This window comes from Papio anubis, chromosome 14 (genome assembly GCF_008728515.1).
Source record: "Papio anubis isolate 15944 chromosome 14, Panubis1.0, whole genome shotgun sequence".
NCBI lineage: Eukaryota > Metazoa > Chordata > Mammalia > Primates > Cercopithecidae > Papio > Papio anubis.
The window spans coordinates 103,613,437-103,633,593 of NC_044989.1; positions in this window are offsets into that span (position 1 = coordinate 103,613,437).

Genomic DNA, 20,157 nt, shown 5'->3' on the forward strand with positions numbered 1-20,157 from the left:
GGCTAAGGCAGGAGGGGATTGCTTGAGCCCAGGAATTTCAGGTTGCAGCGAGCCAGGATCATGCCACTGCACTCCAGTTCCAGAGTGAGACACTGTCTCAAAAAAAAAAAAAAAAAAAAAAAAAAAGAGAGAGAGAGTAAAAACGTTAAAATAGCTTATAAAATCCCTAAATGTTTGAAAACAAATACTTTAAATGGTCCTACTTGACCAGAGAAGGAACGGCACAAGTAGAAAAGTAGGAAAAAATATTTCTTTCTTCTCCCTTTTTTTCTTTTTGAGATGGAGTCTTGCTCTGTGGCCCAGGACTGGAATGCAGGAATACGATCTGGCTATCTGCAACCTCCACCCCAGGTTCAAGCTGATTCTCCCACCTCAGCCCAGTAGTTGATAACAGGCACCCGCCATCATGCCCGCTAATTTTGTAATTTGTTGTTTTAGTAGAGATGGGATTTCACTATGTTAGCCAGGTCTTGAACTCTTGACTCAGGTGATCCACCCACCTCGCTCTCAAAGTGCCGGGATTGAGCAGGCGCGGAGCCACTACTCAAGCGCCTTGTGCCTCTAAAAAATAAATATTTCAATTGTATAATAATGAAAACATGACATACCCAAATTAGTGGGATGCGCTAAAGCACTGCTTAGTAGGAAGTTTATGGCTTTAAATGCTATTCTTAGAAAAAAGAAAGGCTTAAAATTAATGATCTATCAAGTCCAACAGAAGCTTAAATGTAAAATGTAAAAATAAACATTTTAAAAATTAATTCCATCTAAGTTTGTAACTTAAGAGACTGGAAAAAAGATATAACCAAACCAAATGAAGCAGAAGAAAGGGAAACAATGATAATTATAGGGAAATAAATGAGACAGAGAGAGAAGAATAGAGAAATTTAACAAAACCAAAAGTTGGTTCTTTCAAACATAAAAACAATAAATTGATAAATTCGATTGCAAACTAATCAAGAAAAGCAAACACAAATTACTTACATTAAGAATGAAGGAGCGGAGCCATAGCAACCAACGTAGGTGTGAATAGACAAGCCAGAAAACACAAACTACCAAATTGAAATTAACAGGGTCAGCTGTGGCTCAAGCCTGTAATCCCAGCACTTTGGGAGGCCGCAGATGGCGATCACGAGGTCAGGAGAGATCGAGACCATCCTGGCTAACACGGTGAAACCCCGTCTCTACTTTCAAGAAATACAAAAATAGCCGGGCGAGGTGGCGGCGCCTGTAGTCCCAGCTACTCGGGAGGCTGGGAGGCCGGACGAATGGCGCGTGAACCCGAGGCACGGAGCTGCAGTGAGCTGGAGATCCGCCACTGCACTCCAGCCTGGCTACAGATGCAGACTGGCCTCCAAAAAAAAAAAAAAAAAAAAAGAAATTAAATAGAAAATCTGTCTCAAAAAATAAAATAATAGGAGCAATTATATCAATATCTATATATATTTACATGTAGATTCATAACCTTCAGTATAAGAGACTTCAGGCATAAATGGTTCCACTGGATTATTTTTCTTTTTTTCCCTTCCCTCCTTCCTTTCCTTCCTACGCCCGGATCGATTTTGATCCCGATCCTATTCGACGGGTGAGCCACCACACTGATGATTTTTCTACCAGACTTTACATAATAATTAATACCAACATTAGGCTTAGGTGGGCAAATCACCTGAGGTTGGGAGTTCGAGACCAGCCTGACCAACATGGAGAAACCCCATCTCTACTAAAAATACAAAATTAGCTGGGTGTTGTGGTGCATGACTGTAATCCCAGCTACTCAGGAGGCTGAGGCAGGAGAATTGCTTGAACCTGGGAAACAGAGGTTGCGGTGAGTTGAGATCGTGCCCTTGCACCCCAGGCTAGGCAACAAAATTGAAACTCCATCTCAAAAAAAAGGGAAGAATTACACAAACTCTTTTGGAAAATAGGAAAAACACTTTCTAACTTCTTTTAATAGTTCAGACTAGCCCCCGACACCAAAATCTGATCAAAAAAATTGCAAGAAAAGAAAAACAGAAAAGAAAGTCAAAGACCAATATCCATCAGAATTCTTAACAAAACATTAGCAAGCCAAATCTAGCAATATATGAGAAAGATAATTATTCATGACCAAGTGGAGTTTACTCTAGTAATTTAAGGTTGACTTACAATTCAAAAATAATCAATATAATCTACCACATTAACAGAATAACAGAGAAAAATATAATTTCAATAGATGCAGGAAAAGCATTTGGTGAAATCCAATATGCATCCATGATTTAAAAAACAAAACAAAACAAGAAAACTTCTCAGCAATCTGGAAAGAGAAATAACCTCTCTATCTGATAAAGGACACCAACAAAAATGTCAGCAAACGTCTTACTTTATGTTGAACTACTCAATAGTTTCTCCCTAAAATCAAATCAGGAACAAGGCTAGTATGTTATGTGTGAATCGGACTTGTAAAGAAAGTCTTATCCTATAGTTTATTGTAGCTATAAATGCCATTGCTGTGTGCAGCTGTTATCTTGCGGCTGACTGCAATTCTCTGAAATGCCTGGGGAGGTACAGGAAATGGATTTGGGCTGTGGCAGCAGAGTGGTGAAGGCTGGCTCAGTCAGTCAGTGAATTCTGGCCATAAACCATGAGAAGAGATTCAGGGACTGCTTATCTTACAGCACGAAAATGATCCTAACTCATACTCTGTCTTAAGTCAGCAGAATGTGCCCTTCCAGGTCCCATCTGCCCTGCACCTTTAGCCCTCATCCACCCAACTGGGGCTTCCTCCGTGGTGGATCTCCTCTGTGCTCCTCTAGGCTGCTGCTTTCCGAGGACCCCATGCTCCCACTTCCTCCCCGATCCCCATCAGACTGAAATGCTGGCCTGAGCATCTCGGATAGTTAGTGGCTCAGACCTCGCTCTTTTCTGAAGAGTTGTCCCTTCCTAGGGGATTTTAAAGACTCAAAGCCTTAATTTATTTTATTTCTAATTGACAAATAGTAAATGTATCTACTTATGTGGTACAATGTGACATATGTATACTGTACATTATGGAATGATGACAGGTATATTATGGAATGATTAAATCAGGCTAATTAACATATCCATCACCTTATATTCTTATCACTGTTTCGTACTGTGAACATTTAAAATCTGCTTTCTTACAATTTTGAGATATATATGACATTATTATTAGCTATTGCCACCATGCTGTACAATAGATCCTATTTAAATGACTCTACTTCTGACTGTGGAAAGTCAGCCCTCGGCAGAGTGACAGGGAGATGTTTTGGACAAGGGTCCTTTCCGAGTTCTGTTCTACGCTCCATCTCTGGGAAGGCAGTTTCTTGCAATTGTGCTGAGTCAAGGCTCTACCTTCAGACAGATTTTACCAAATTAAGATTGTAAATATAGAAAATGACTTAATAAAAGCAGCACCCCCCGCCAGGGGCCCCCCAGATGTCTGAACCAGAGAGTGTGAGAAAGCAATACATGAGATGTGAGTATAAGTGACAAAGTGTCCCAGGGACAACTGTAACCAAAAGTAATAACTTTTCAAAGCAGAAAACTGAGAAAGACAAACACAGAATTTATTTAACTTTAAAAAAAAAAAAAAGTTCAGTGAGTATGACTGCAGACTAAAGGGGGAGAATTTAATGAAGTACAGTGAAAAATACTTAATTTAACATCCCAACAGGAATCTGGAATTTAGGGTCCACTCTTTCAGAAGGGTTGAACACTCTCTGAGAAATTATTGACCCTCTTGTCTGAATTTCTTGTTTTTTTTTTAGACAGAGTCTTGCTCTGTCACCTTGGCTGGAGTGCAGTGGCACTACCTCGGCTCACTGCAACCTCGGCCTCCCAGGTTCAAGCAATTCTCATGCTTCAGCCTCCCAAATAGCTGGAACTACAGGCACCTGTCATCACATTCAGCTAATTTTTGTATTTTTAGTAGAGACGGGGTTTCATCATGTTGCCCAGTCTGATCTTGAACTCCTGACCTCAAGTGATCTGCCCGCCTTGACCTCCCAAAGTGCTGGGATTATAGGCGTGAGCCACCATGCCCAGATCTGTATTTCTGAGGTTGAATATGATGCCACAAACCCATGGGAACATTGAACTGTGAAAAACATATTTATCAAGGCACCAAGATTCTGATTGATTAGGTTAAACACATCAGTTAAAAATTTCCCAAGTGGACAAAACAAAAGCTGAGAGATGTGTTGTGCTCCTGTCTTCCCACAGGGCCCTGAGCCAGGTGAGAAGCTCCAACTGCTCTTTGCCTCCCTTCCTGCAAGTCCTGCTCTGACTGAGCCTGGGGACGTATTCATTTTAGGAGAAAACAGTTCCTTTTGTAAGAACCTACCACTTTGTTCCCACATCCCAGTGAGTCTAGACCAGAGCCCCAGCATAAGGGTGAAGTGCTGGGGTGATGAGGATACAGGTGCATTGGGAAGAGGGGTGTGCCCTGTGGCTGCTGTTAGGGCCATACTGTGTTACAAAGCAGTCACTACAGCTGCTTGTTTCCTCCTTAAGTGTTTATTCTTTCTATCTATCTATCTATCTATCTATCTATCTACCCATTCATCTATCTATCTATCTATCTATCTATCCATCCATCCATCCATCCATCCATCCATCCATCCATCCATCCATCCATCAAGCTATCCATTTGTTTGAGTAGCTTTTATTATTATTTAGGTAGGGTAAGGCCAACAGATTAGGAGATGACTGCCAATGAAAAGATAATTTTCTCTACTCCCAGATCCCCAGAGAGGGAGTACATGTCACACCACAGGGGGCCACACAGGGAATAACTGGCGTCAGTCATGAGGCAGAGGGAAGGGAGGAGCCATGGGCAAGCATATTTGTTGTGGTTTCTGCAGAAAGGAGTGGGAGAAGCAGGGTAAGCAGGCTTAAGATTAGCTTATTTGAATAAGTTCAGTGGGCTCTGGGTATAGGACTATCCCTGGTTGTGTGGTACCTGGCCATGGACTGATTAGGACAGGTGGATAATGGCCCCAAGTATGAGACCCTGACAAGAGAGGTGTTGGGAGTGTGGACTTAATCACCTGCTCAAGAAAAGGAACTTAATGGCCCCTAGTCCTGGCTCCAGACAGCACTTAAAAAGTATATTGCACCATCCATCCATCCATCTATCCATCCATCCATCCACCCACCCATTCACCCATCCATCCACCTACCCATTTACCTACCTAACCACCCACTCATCTATCCATCCACCCATCCATCCATCTCTCCATCCACCCATCCATCTCTCCATCCACCCATCCATCTATCTGTTCATCCATCCATTCATCCATTTATTTAAACAGCACATTAGCAGAACAGGTGGTGAGCAGACAGCCTGAAATCCTAAGTTCAGTAAAAGGTGTCCTGCAATGTAATATATAGTAACAGTCTCTTGCTCCTGTTTTCTGTCCATTTCATCTGCTCCAGGATCGAAGTTTACCTGCTTTGAAGCCTGTGGAGAGTGGGCTGAGCTGGATGGAGTTGGGGGACCCCTACCCAACAGGGCTGTGTTTCTCCTTGCCAGTGGGTAAAGGCTAGTCTCACAAGCTCAACCTCAGGCCCCAGGCTGAGCTGGACAGCAGAGGGGAGAAGAAAACATTGCTGCTGCCAGAGTCATCTCTTTGGGAAGGAGTCTTTTATCCCAAGCCTGGGATTCAGCCCCCAGCTATGAGGATGGAAGGCCCCAGAAGTCCCAACCATATTTCCTCAAATGCTCCCACTTCTATGGGGGTGCAAGAGTTTATCTTCTTACTTAAAAAATGCTTTTGTAGGCCGGCTGCAAGTGGCTCATGTCTGTAATCCCAGCATTTTGGAAGACCGAGATGGGCAGATAGCTTGAGATCAGGAGACCAGCCTGGGCAACATGGTGAAACCCCATGATATGGTTTGGCTGTGTCCCCACCCAAATATCACCTTGAATTGTAGCTCCCATAATTCCTATATGTCGTGGGAGGGACCTGGTGGGAGATAACTGAATCATGGGGGTGGGTTCTCCCATACTGTTCTATTGGTAGTGAGTAAGTCTCATGAGATCTAATGGTTTTTATAAGGGGTTTCCCCTTTCACTTGGCTCTCATCTTTCTCTCTTGCTTGCTGCCATGTAAGACGTGCCTTTCACCTTCTACCGTGATTGTGAGGCGTCCCCAACCACATGGAACTGTGAGTCCATTAAACCTCTTTTTCTTTATAAATTACCCAGTCTCACTATGTCTTTATCAGCAGCATGAAAATGTACTAATATACCCCATCTCTACAAAATATTTAAAAAATTAGCCAGGTGTGGTGGCATGCACTTGTAGTCCCAGCTACTTGGAAGTCTGAGGCAGGAGGATTACCTGAGCCTGGGGAGGTCAAGCCTGCAGCGAGCTGTGACCACGCCACTGCACTCCAGCCTGGGTGACAGAGTGAGACCCTCTCTCAAAAAAAACTGCTTTCGTAAAGATCACATCATTTGTAATTGGTGAGTCAAAAAAGTCCACTGAGCTTTGATATATTCTCATAGTCAGTTGCTATTACTATTAGTGGATATCGTGAACTACTCTCTCTTTGGGACTTGTATCTCCAGGAGCTCCTGGCTTTCATGGCTGGGGAGAAAGAAGCTACTGGTCTCCACACAACTATTTCAGGATTTCCTCAGAGAGAAGCCTCTTATGGATGGAAGAAAAGAAGCTCTTGCTAGAAATCACAGTGTGATCAGGTGGGGAGGAACAAGTTCTGGGCAGATGCCTGTTACCAGAAGAAGAATGAACTGGGACTTGAGTGGTTGAAGCCGGAGATTGTGGGGACAGAAGAGGCCAACCAACAGGAGTTATGTGGACATGAGTTCTCTAGGAGAATATATAGTTGGACTGGAATTAAGTCAGATTGAGTCAGAGTTATGGAGGCGTCTGATAGTCATGCAGTAGAGAGGTGTATTAATCCGTTTTCAGGCTGCTGATAAAGACATACCTGGAACTGGGCAAATTACAAAAGAAAGAGGTTTAATGAACTTACAGTTCCACATGGCTGGGGAGGCCTCACAATCATGGTGGAAGGCAAGGAGGAGCAAGTCACATTTTATGTGAATGGTGGCAGGCAAACAGAGCGCTTGTGCAGGGGAACTCCCCTTTATTATACCATCAGATCTCATGAGACTTATTCACCATCATGAGAACGGCATGGGAAAGACCTGCCCTGGTGATTCAATTACCTCCCACCAGGCCCCTCCCACAACATGTGGGAATTCAAGATGAGATTTGGGTGGGGACACAACCAAACCATAGCAAGAGGATTGGTGGGGGTGAACCCACCATTTGCCAGTTGCCAGGCAAATGATTCAGTAGAATTCATGGGGGAATCAAGTTGGGTGAGAGGTTGATTTCCTGGGTGAGGGTGAGATCTGGTGAGGGGGATCGGTCTGGAGACAAGGTGGGGGTCTAGTTGAGAAACAAGATTCATTATCTGAGTGTGCTCTGGTGGGGGTGGGGGTTGGGAGGTGGTCCACTAAGACTGTAGGATCTAGGGGCAAATAGGGCTCAGGTAACAGAAAGAACCCTAGAATTGATGGTGACCAAGGGAGAAGTTGAGAAGAGGTAGGGATTTTTTGAAGCTGGGAGGAGGCAGGGCAAGATGGCTGCATAAAACACTTCAGCGATCATCCCTCTGCAGGAAAACCAAATTCAACAACTATCTATGCAAGAAAGTCCCTTCATAAGAACTCAAAATCAGGTGAGTGACCACAGTACTGGTTTTAATATCATATCAAGGAAAAATGCACTGAAGAGGGCAGGAAAGACAGTCTTGCATTGCCCAAACCATGGGTCCCCAACCCTCAGACCACATACCTATATATTCCATAGGAGATTATTTAAGTAAGTTTTGCTATATTTAACCAATAGAATATGATGCAGCTATTAAAACAGTGATTATGAAGGCTTTGTGATAACACACAAATGCTTATAATACATTGTTGAGTGATAACACTGCATATATAGTATATATTTATTTGAATATACATTATGTAAAAAGAGATACATTAAAGTAGAAATCGTGATGTTAGCATTTAGTACCTTTGTTTCCTTTAGTTTTCAATGTTTTTAATGTGGCCATGTTAATTTAATATTAAACAATTTAAATTTAAAAAGTAAAATAAAATAATTACCCACCCCCAACTCCACACACACACAAAAAAAAACAGTACTGGGCCATGACCTGTTAGGAACTGGGCCACATAGTGGTGGACTAGTGAGCATTACTACGTCAGCTGTGCATCCTGTCAGATCAGCAGCGGCATCTGGTTTTCGTAGGAGTGTGAACGCTATTGTGAACCGTGCATGCAAGGTATCTACGCTGTGCCCTCCTTATGAGAATCTAATGCCTGATTATCCATCACTGTCTCCCATCACCCTCAGACAGGACAGTCTAGTTGCAGGAAGACAAGCCCAGGGCTCCCACTGATTCTACATTATGGTGAATTGTGTAATTATTTCATTATATATTACAATGTAACAATAATAGAAATAAACTGCACAATAAATATAATGCACTTGAATCATCATGAAACCATCCCCATCCCCTTCAGCCTGGTCCGTGGAAAAACTGTGTTCCATGAAACCGGTTCCTGGTGCCAAAAAGGCGGGGGACCACTGGCCTAACTGTCCCTTCCCCATCCCCTGGCAGTGTCATGTGCCAAAACAGAATTTGTGTGCTCAGGGAAGGGAGAATGAAGTGATCATGGCATTCTGCACTGGAACTCCCTGCTGCCCTGTCACAGCCAAAAGCAACACAGAGCTGAATTCTGCTAATGCCCATGGAGGGAGCATTTAGATCAGTTTTGGCCAGAGAGGAATCCTCTGCCCTAGCAATAGGAAACTGAGTTCTGGCCAGCTTCGCTGCCAGCTGACTCAAGTGGACTGGGGTCCTAAATATATTTGAAAGGCAGTCTCAGCCACAAGGACTGCAGTCCCTGGGCAAGTCCTGGTACTGCAATGGGCTCAGACAGAACCTGTGAACTTGGGGTACATGTGACCCAGTGAGACACCAGTTGTATTGGCCAAGGGAGTGCTTGCATCACCCCTCCCCAAATTCCAGGCAGTGCAGCTCTGGGAGAGAGTCCATCCACTTGCAAAAAAGAGAGGGAAGAGTAAAGAGGACTTCGTCCTGCAACTTGGGTACTAGCACAGCCACTGTAAAATAAGGCACTTAGCAGATTCCTGAAGCCCCTGAATTCAGGCCCTAGCTTCTGGATGGCATTTCTAGACTCACCCTAGGCTAGAAGAAAACATGCTGCCTACAGAGAAGGGCATAGTCTTGGCAAAATTCACCACCTGCTGAGGAAAGAGTCTTTGGGCCTTGAATAAGCATCAGCAGTAGCCAGGCAGTAGTTGCCAAAGGCCTTGGATGAGACCCAGTACTGTGCTGAATTCGGGTGTGACCCAGTGCAGTCCTACCTGTGGTGGCCGCAGTAGTGCTTACATCACCCATTCTCCAACTCTAGGCAGCCCAGCACAGAGAAAGAGACTCCTTTTAGGGAAAGTGAGGGAAGAGAATGAGAGATTCTGCCTGGTAATCCAGGGAATTCTTCCAGATCTTACCCAGGTCCGCAAAGGTGGTACCTCTATGAGTCTTCAAGAGACTCATAACTATACATCTATCCACACATTCCTAGTACAGATAGAGGGCTTGGGACACCTTTCAGTACAGATAAGACTGCAGTGACCAAAGACTTAGATCACAACACTCAATTCCCTTTGAACCTGAAAAGTCTTCTCAACAAGGATAGGTACAAACAAGCCCAGACTGCAAAGATTAGAATAAACACTTAACTCATTGATATGATTTGGCTCTGTGTCCCCACCCAAATCTCATGTTGAATTGTAATTCCCACTGTTGGGGAAGGGACCTGGTGGGAGGTGACTGGATCATGGGAGTGGATTTCCCCCTTGCTGTTCTCATGATAGTGAGTGAGTTCTGATGAGATCTGACGGTTTAAAAGTGTGTGGCACATCCCCCTTCATTCTCTCTCTCTCTTTCTCCTGCCACCATGTGAAGACGTGCTTGCTTCTCCTTTGCCCTTCCACCATGATTGTAAGTTTCCTGAGGCCTTCCCGGACATGCTCCCTACACAGCCTGCAGAACTGTGAGCCAATTAAACCCTTTTTCTTAATAAATTACCAAGTCTCAGGTACTTCTTTACAGCAGTGTGCGAACAGACTAACGCACTCATCAATGCCTAGATATCAACGATCATTCACAATCATCAAGAGCATCCAGGAAAATATTACCTCAGCAAATGAACTAAAGAAAGAACCAGTAACCAATCCCAGAGTGACAAAGATATGTGGCCTTTCAGACACAGAATCCAAAATAGCTGCTTGCAGGAAGATCAGTGAACTTCAAGAGAACACAGAGAAGATATTCAAAACCCTATCAGAGAAATTTAACAAAGAGATTAGAATAATTTAAAAGAATCAAGAAGAAATTTTAGAGATGGAAAATTCAATTGACATACTGAAAAATGCATCAGTCTCTCAATAGCAGACTTGATGAAGCAGAAGAATTAGTGAGTTTGAAGACAAGCTATATGAAAATATAGTCAGAAGAGAAAAAATAAAAAGAGAATGAGAAAGAATGAAGCACCCCTATAAGATCTAGAAAACAGCCTCAATAGGCAAATCTAAGCATTATTGGCCTTGAATTAGGAAGTAGAGAGCAAGGTGGGGGTAGAAAGTTTATTCAAAGAAATAGAAATAGAACTTTTCAAACCTAGAGAAAATATCCAAGTACAAGAAGATTATAGAACACCAAGGAGATTTAACTCAAATAAGATCTTAAGGCATTTAATCATCAAACTCCCAAAGGCCAAGGATAAAGAAAGGGTCCTCAAAGCAGCAAGAAAAAAGAAACAAATAACATATAAAGGAGTTTGAATACATCCAGCAGCTGACTTCTTAGTGGAAACCTTAAAGGTCAGGAGAGAGTGGTATGACACATGCAAAGCACTGAAAGAAGAAAACTTTTATTTGAGAATATTGTATCCAGCAAAAATACCCTTCAAATATGAAGGAGAGATTAAGACTCTTTCACACAAACAAAAGCTGAGGAAAGAGCTTGTCAATATCAGACCTGTCCTACAGGAAATGTCAAAGGGAGTTCTTCAACCTGAAAGAAAAGGATGTTAAAAAGCAATAAGCAATCATCTAAAATTCACTGGTAACAGAGGGTACACAGACACATATAGAATACCCCAACATTGTAATTGTGATGTATAAGCCACATATATTGGTTATATACTCATATACTGCATAGGAAGACTAAAAGGCAAACCTATCAAAAATAATAACTACGATGACTTTTAAAGAGATAGATAGTATAAAAATATATAAATAGAAACAACAAAAAGTTTTAAAATGGGGATAAAGTGTAGTTTTTATTTTCTCTTTGCTTGTTTGTTGTTTTCTGTGATCAGAATTAAGTTGTTATCAGTTTAAAATAATAGGTTATTAGCCGGGCACGGTGGCAGGTGCCTGTAGTCCCAGCTACTCAGGAGGCTGAGGCAGGAGAATGGCGTGGACCCAGGAGGCGGAGCTTGCAGTGAGCTGAGATCACGCCACTGCACTCCAGCCTGGGTGACAGAGCGAGACTCTGTCTCAAAAACAAAAACAAAAAATAATAATAAAATAAAATAACAGGTTATAAGATGTTATTTGCTAGCTGCATAGTAACCTGAAATCAAAAAACCTACAGAGATACATGAAAAACAAACATCAAGAAATTAAAACATACTATCAGGGAAAATCACTTTTACACAAACAAAGACCAAAGGAAGGAGGGAAGAGAGACTGAAAAAACAACCAGAAACAAATAACAAAATGGCAACAGTTTAAGTCCTTACCTATCAATAATAACATAGAATGTAAATGGTCTAAACTTTCTAATTAAAAGACATAGAGTGGCTGAAGGAATGAAGAAAAAAGACCCAACTATATGCTGGCTACAAGAAACTCACTTTACCTATAAAGATACATACACACAAAGGGTTGCAAAAAGATATTACATGCAAATGGAAACCAAAAAAGAGCAAGAATAGCTATACTTGTATCAGAAAAAATATATTTCAAGACAAAAATTATAAAAAGAGACAAAAAAGGTCATTATATCATGATAAAGGGGTCAGTAAAGCAAGAGGATATAACAACTGTAAATATATATGTCCCCAACACTGGAGCACCCAGATTTATAAAGCAAATATTATTAGAGCTAATAAGAGAGATAGATTTCAACACAATATTAGCAAGAGACCTCAAAAACACCCACTTTCAGCATTGGACAGACCATCCAAATAGAAACTCAACAAAGAAACATCAGATTAATCTGCACTATAGAGCAAATGGACACAACAGATATTTACATTTCATCCAATGGCTACAGAATACATATTCTTCTCAGCACATGGATCATTCTAAAGAACAGACTATATGTTAGGCCACAAAACAAGGTCTAAAAAATGTTTTTTAATTGAAATAATATCAAGTTATCTTCTCAGATCACAATGGAATAAAACCAGAAATCAATCGAAAGACCTTTGGAAACTATACAAACACATGGAAATTAAACAATATGCTCCTGAATGACCGGCAGGTCAATGAAGAAATTAAGAAGGAAATTTAAAAGTCTCTTGAAACAAGTTAAAATGGAAACACAACATACCCATACAGGATACAAGAAAAGCAGCACTAAGAGGAAAGTTTATAGCAATAAGCACCTAAATCAAAAAAGGTAGGAAAACTTCAAATCAAACAACCTAAATGATATGGTTTGGCTCTGCGTCCTCACCCAAATCCTGTCTTGAATTGTAATCCCCACATGTTGGAGGAGTGGCCTGGTTGGAGGTGACTGAATCATGGGGGTGGTCTTACTGCTGGCTGTTCTTGTGATAGAATTCTCATGAGCTCTGGTTGTTTGATAAGTGTGTGGCTCTTCCCCTGCACATTCTCTCTCTCTCTCACCTGCTGCTATGTAAGACGTGCCTTGCTTTCCCTTCACCTTCTGCCCTGATTGTAAGTTTCTTGAGGCTTTCCTAGCCATGTGGAACTGTGAGTCAATTAAACCTCTTTTGCTTATAAATTACTCAGTCTCAGGTAGTATATTTATAGCAGTCTGAGAACAAACTAATACATTAACAATACATCTTAAACAATTAGAAAAGCAAGAGCAAACCAAATCCAAAATTAGTAGAAAAAAAATAAAGATCAGAGCATAAATAAATACAAGTGAAACTTAAAAAAAAAAAAAAACAGGCTGGGCATGGTGGCTTATGCCTGTAATCCTAGCACTTTGGGAGGCTGATAAGGGCTGATCACTTCAGCTCAGGAGTTCGAGACAAGCCTGGCTAATATGGTGAAACACAATCTCTACTAAAAACACAAAAATTAGCTGGGCATGGTGGTGAGTACCTGTAATCCCAGCTATTTAAGAGGCAGAGGCATGAGAATTACTTGAACCCAGAAGGCAGAGGTTAGAGTGAGCTGAAATTGTGCCATTGTACTCCAGCCTGGGTGACAGAGACAGAGCAAGTCTCAGAAAAAAAAAAAAAAAAAAAAAGAATAAATGAACAAACAAATGAATGAAATGAAAAATGGATTTTTTGAAAAGATAAACAAACTGAGAAACTTTTATCCCACTAAGAAAAAAGGGAGAAAACTAAAATAAATAAAATCAGAGATTTTAAAAAGAGATGTTACAATTGATACCACAGAAATTCAAAGGATCACTAGAAACTACTATAAGCAACTATATGCCAATAAATTGGAAAACCTAGAAGAAATGGATAAATTCCTAGGTACATACAAGATTGAAACATGAAGTAATCCAAAACCTGAATAGACCAATAACAAGTAACAAGATCAAAGCCATAGTAAACAGTTTTCCAGGCTTGGCGCAGTGGCTCACACCTGTAATCCCAGCACTTTGGGAGGCCGAAGCAGGCGGATCATTTGAGGTCAGAAGTTCAAGACCAGCCTGGTCAACATGGTGAAACCCCGTCTCTACTAAAAGTACAAAAATTAGCCGGGCATGGTGGCACGCACCTGTGGTCCCAGCTACTCAGGAGGCTGAGACAGGAGACATGCTTGAACCCAGGAGGCAGAGATTGCAGTGAGCCAAAACCACGGCATTATACTCCATCCTGGGTGACAGAGCAAGACTGTCTGGAAAAAAAAAAAAAAGTTTTTCAGCAAAGAAAAGTCGTGGATCTGATTCCTTTACTGCTGAAATCTACCAAACATTTAAAGAAGAACTAAAATGAATCCCACTCAAACTATTCCAAAAAAATCAAGGAGGGAATACTTCCAAATGAATTCCGTAAGGCCAGTATTACCCTGATACTGAAACCAGACAAAGACACACCAAAAAAGAAAACTACAGGGCAATACCTCTGATGAACAGAGATGCAAAAATTCTCAATAAAATACAAGCAAACTGAATTCAACAACACATTAAAGTGGTTATTCATCATGACCAAGTGAAATTCATCCCTGGGTGAATGAATTTCACTTGGTCATGATGGGTGGCTCACCATGTGAAAGATTTCTACAATAAAAACTGTAAAACACGTATGAAAAAATGGAAGAGGACACATGAAAAATGGAAAGATAGGCCAGGTGTGGTGGCTCACGCCTGTAATCCCAGAACTTTGGGAGGCTGAGGCGGGTGGATCACCTGAGGTCAGGAGTTCGAGACCAGCCTGACTAACAATGTGAAACCCCGTCTCTACTAAAAATACAAAATTTTAGCCGGGCATGGTGGTGCGTGCCTGTAGTCCCAGCTACTCTGGAGGCTGAGGCCGGAGAATCGTTTGAACCCAGGAGGTGGAGGTTGCAGTGAACCAGAATTGTGCCATTGCACTCCAGCCTGGGCAACAAGAGTGAAACTTTGTCTCAAAAAAAAAAAAAAAAAAAAAAAAAGGAAATATATTCCATGTTCATTGATTGAAAAAAGAAAAAAAATCAATGTTGTTAAAATGTTCATATTACCCAAAGCAATCTACAGATTCAGTCCCTATCAAAATACCAATAACATTCTTCACAGAAATAGAAAAAACAATCCTAAAATGTATATGGAACCACAAAAGATCCAGAATAGCCAAATCCATCCTGGACAAAAAGAACAAAACCGGAAAAATACATTGCCTGACTTTGAAGTTTATTGTAGAACTATAGAACCGAAACAGCATGGTACTGGCATAAAAACAGACACATAGACGAATGTTTAACAGTAGAGAATCCAGAAATGAATCCACACATCTACAATGAACTCATTTTTGACAAAGTTGCCAAGAACATACGTTGGGGAAAGAACAGTCTTTTCAATAAATGGTGCTGGGAAGACTAGATATCTATATGCAGAAGAATGAAACTAGACCCCTATCTCTCGCCATATAAAAAATCAAATCAAAGTGGATTAAAGACTTAAATCTGACACCTGATACTATGAAACTACTAAAAGAGAACATTGGGAATTCAAGACCAGCCTTGGCAGCATAGTAAGACCCTGTCTCTACAGAAACAAAATAAAAATAGCCAGGCATGGTGGCTAACACCTATCCCAGCTACTCAGGTGGCTGAGATAGGAGAATCACTTGAGCCCAGGAGTCCAAGGTTGCAGTGAGCTATGAATGCACCACTGTACTCCAGCCTGGGAGACAGGGTGAGACCTTGTTGAAAGAAAGAAAAGAAAGGAGAAATAAATAAATAAAGGAAAAAGGAAGAGAAAAGAGAGAAGAAAGGAGAAGAGAAGAGAAGGACATTAGGGAAATGCTCCAAGACATCAGGGAAATGCAAAGACTTATTGAGGAACACCTCAAAAGCACAGGCAACTAAAGCAAATATGGACAATAGGGATCACTTCAAGCTAAAAAGCTCTGCACAGCAAAACAAACAATCGACAAAGTGAAGAGACAACCCACAGAATGGGAGAAAATATTCTCAAACTAACCATCTGACAAGGGATTAATAACCAGAATATATAAGGAGGTTAAACAACTCAATAGGAAAAAATCAAATAATCCAATTTTAAAATCGGCAAAATATCTGATTAGACACTTCTCAAAAAAAAAAAAAAAAAAAAAGATATACGAATGGCCAACAGGTAGGGGAAAAAATGTTCAACATCATTAATCATCAGAGAAATGCAAATTAAAACTACAATGAGATAATATCTCACTCTAGTTAAAATGGCTTTTATCCAAAAGACAGACAATAATGAATGCTGCCAAAGATGTGGAGAAAGGGAAACCCTTGTACACTGTTGGTGGGAACCTAAGTTAGTACAGCTGGCCGGGCGCGATGGCTTATGCCTGTAATCCCAGCACTTTGGAGGCGGAGGCAGGCAGATCACGAGGTCAGCAGATCGAGACCACCCTGGCTAAGATGAAACCCGTCTCTACTAAAATACAAAAAAAAACCCAAATTAGCGAGGCGTGGTGGCCTGTAGTCCCAACTACTCGAGGCTGAGGCAGGAGGTAAGTGAACCCGGGGCTGAGGAGCTGCAGTGAGCTGAGATCCGACCACTGCACTCCAGCCTGGGAGACAGAATGAGACTCAAAAAAAAAAAAAAAAAAAAAAGAAAAAAATTAGTACAACCACTATGGAGAACATTATGGAGGTTCCTCAAAAAACTAAAAATAGAACGACCATATGATCCGGTGATGCCATTAAGTATATATCTAAAAGACGAGTATATTGAAGAGATATCTGCGCTGCATGTTTATTGCATGGAGTGCAGATTTACATTTACACTGCACAATAGCCAAGATTTGGAATCAACTTAAGTGTCTATCAGTGGATGAATGGATAAAGAAAATGTAAATATATACAATGGAATATTATTCAGCCATAAAATGGAATCCTGTCTTTTGCAACAATATGGATGGAACTGTAGGATATTAGGTTAATTGAAATAACCCAGGCACAAAAAGACAAATTTTGCATGTTCTCACTCATATGCAAAAATTAAAACAATTGAGATCATAGAGATAGACAGTAGAATGATGGTTACCAGAGACTGGGAAGGGTAGTGGGGATGGGGGGAAAGTATAGATGGTTAATGAGTGCAAAAATATAGTTAGAGTGAATAAGATCTAGTATCAGCATAACAGGGTGACTACAGTCAACAGTAATTTATTTATACTTTTTTTTTTTTTTACTTTTTAGAGATAGAGTCTCACTGTATTGCTCATGCCAGAGTGCAGTGGCACAATTATAGCTCACTGCAGCCTCAAATTCTGAGCTCAAGTGATCTTCCTGCCTCAGTCTCCTGAGTAGCTAGGACTACAGGTGTGCCCCACTTCACCCAGCTCATTTAAAACATTTTTTTGTAAAGACACGGTCTTGCTATGTTGCCCAGGCTGGTTTTGAATACCTGGCCTTAAGTGACCCTGCCACCTCAGCCTCCCACATTTTTATTGTATAATTAAAAATGACTGAAAATTGAATTGGAATGTTTCTAACAGAAAGAAATAATAAATGCTCGAGGCGGTGAATACCCCAATTACCTGGATACGATTACTACACACTCTGCGCCTGCATCAAAACATCACGTGTACCCCATACATTTACACAGCTATTATGTATCCATACTAATTAAAAATCATAATAAAAAAAGAAGTAGGGTCTGATGACAGAGAAGACCCTGGTGGCCAAGATGAAGAAGCACATAGTAGGGGTCGGAGGGATGGTGAAGAGGACACAGTGGCCTGAGGCTCTGGAGCAGAGGTGGTAAGGCCATCGGTGGGAGTGAGAAAATGTCAGTGAGAACAGCTGGGGCAACAGTAGGGAAGGCTGTGCTGGCAGAGGAGAGCCAGGGATGGGGTGGAAAAAGTGAGGTGGGGCAAGGCCCACTAATCAGGAGGAGACCATGAGGGATAATTGCTGGGAGCCTAGATGGGGGACAGAGCGGGCAAACAGACCTGCATGAGGCACTCCAGCAGGGATGTGACAAACAGGCCTGGTAGGGTCCACTGAGAAGTGAAGGCCAGTGATCACTGCGGTGAGGAGAACCACCCCATGTCCCCATGTGGGGCAGTCCAGGAAGAGGGGTTTGGAAAGGATTTGGGCTTTTATCAGGTTATTTTGATGAGTGTTCCAAAGAAGTAGGGTTTGCTCTGGATTGGATGCTGTCAGGAGAAAGATAATTCTGTGACTGGTATCTTAATCAATGTTATCTAGAAGGAGGGAGAAATGAAATGAAGCTCAAGCTGTGATTGGCAAAGCAGCAGTGACCCACCTTAGCCAGAATAGGTGGATGCTTGGTTATTTTTGTGCCTTGAACCACATTCGTGTTTTGGTCTGTGCTCAGACATGATTCTAGAGTGGTCTTGTTTTTGCCTTGATCCATTACATTCAGAGCAGCTTTATCCGATGTTGATGGTCTGTGAAATTGCTTATGTTCAACAGAAGAACGGCACCTGTGAGGCAAGGGCAGCTCCTGGAAACACCAAGGCCTGAGAGTTCCAGGTCAGTTCCTGGCTGTCAGAAGCTGCTTTTTATTTTCCTCAATCCCCCTCTTTAGTCAAGGGCAGGTGAAGTCATGCCACACTATCCATGACATCCAGATTTTCACCACTGTCAAGACCAGGAGGATGTCCAGGAAGCATGGTCTGTAGTTGGACTAGAGCGAATCCCTCCTCCTGTTGCAGGATGAGTTGTTGACACCTTTGACGTGACAACGGGTACAGAGCAGTATTTCAGATTCTGGACGGCATACATCAACCAGCTGTAACACAGGCCATTACCGGAAACCAACGGATGATGAGTCTTAAAACGGGTCTTAATGCCGGGATCCCAGATTATAAAACCCAGGTGAAGAAACATGTCCCAGAATCCAGATGGGTCTTTTGGAGAGTCAGGTCACTTTTTTGTTTATCCTAGTATTTTCTGTTTTGCTTGCCCTGTAGTGTATAAGTGCAGCAAGAAATGTTTGTGACAGTATCAAGTCCTCCTTGGCTAGCGGATAGAAAATCAAGTGTTCAATGGGCCTCCACATTCCTAGGTCCTGTCGTAATGATCTTGTCAGGATTACGCCACTGGCAGGTGGGACACATATTCGAAACATCCTCAGCCATATGCTTAAATTACCCTATCCATCTTGGTTCAGTATTTTTTGCCAATTCCTCTCTGCTATTGTGGGTAATATCACAAAATAGTTTTGCTAATTTCCATTTTTATTATGGCCATCTCCTTCCATAATGGCAAAGCATGTCAAGGCTCTTTAGTTGTTTGTCAGTTCTACAGGGGTTCCTGTAGTAGTCAGGTGATTTTGTTGTTTCTAAAGCATTGCAGTCATACACTACCCCCACATCAAATACCTCCTATGGTATCAATATAAATATTTACTTTTGTAACTTGGCAGATCCGGGAGGGGGCAATTTATTTAGCCAAACTAAATGAATACGATTTCTGAGAAAAGCTTTGACTATGATGATATAGTCTACATAGCATTTTTTTTCCCCCCAGGGGAGTCTGTCGCCCAGGCTGTAGTGCAGTGAGTGGCACAATCACAACTCACCGCAGCCTTGAAATCCCAGGCTGAAGCAATCCTCCCCCCTCAGTCTCCAGAACAGCTGGGACTACAGCGAGTGCTACCACACCAATTTTTTTTTTTTTTTTTTTGGTTCTAGACATGGGGTCTCTCTGTTGCCCAGGCTGGTCTCAAACCCCTGGCCTCAAGCCATCCCCCTGCCTCAGCCTCCCAAGTTGCTGGGATTGAAGGCATGAGCCACCACGCCTTAGTATACTTGGCAATTTTTACTTTCACTTTTTAAGTGTGAATAATCTAAAACCACAATGAAATCAGTTCTCCAAGGGAATCTCTCAGTCTGTGAAGGGTACGGATAGTTCCCTAAGAGGGGTAAGCAATTATGGGCGGTTGCTTTTTTGGGTGAAGGAAGTGGCTGGGTTTAGAGTGTTGTAATACAGGCCAGTGATGTGTAAAAGCAAAGCCAACAATAATTCATGGGAGGCTAGGTAAGTGGCTGAAAAATCCTGAGCGTTTATTGTCAGTAGAAGATCCTGCATAGCACAGCATGGGAAGATGTCACGTTTAGTGGAAACCCTGGAACTAAATCAACAGAAGTTTTCACTTTTGTTGCTGCTGGTATAGTTCTCAGATGAG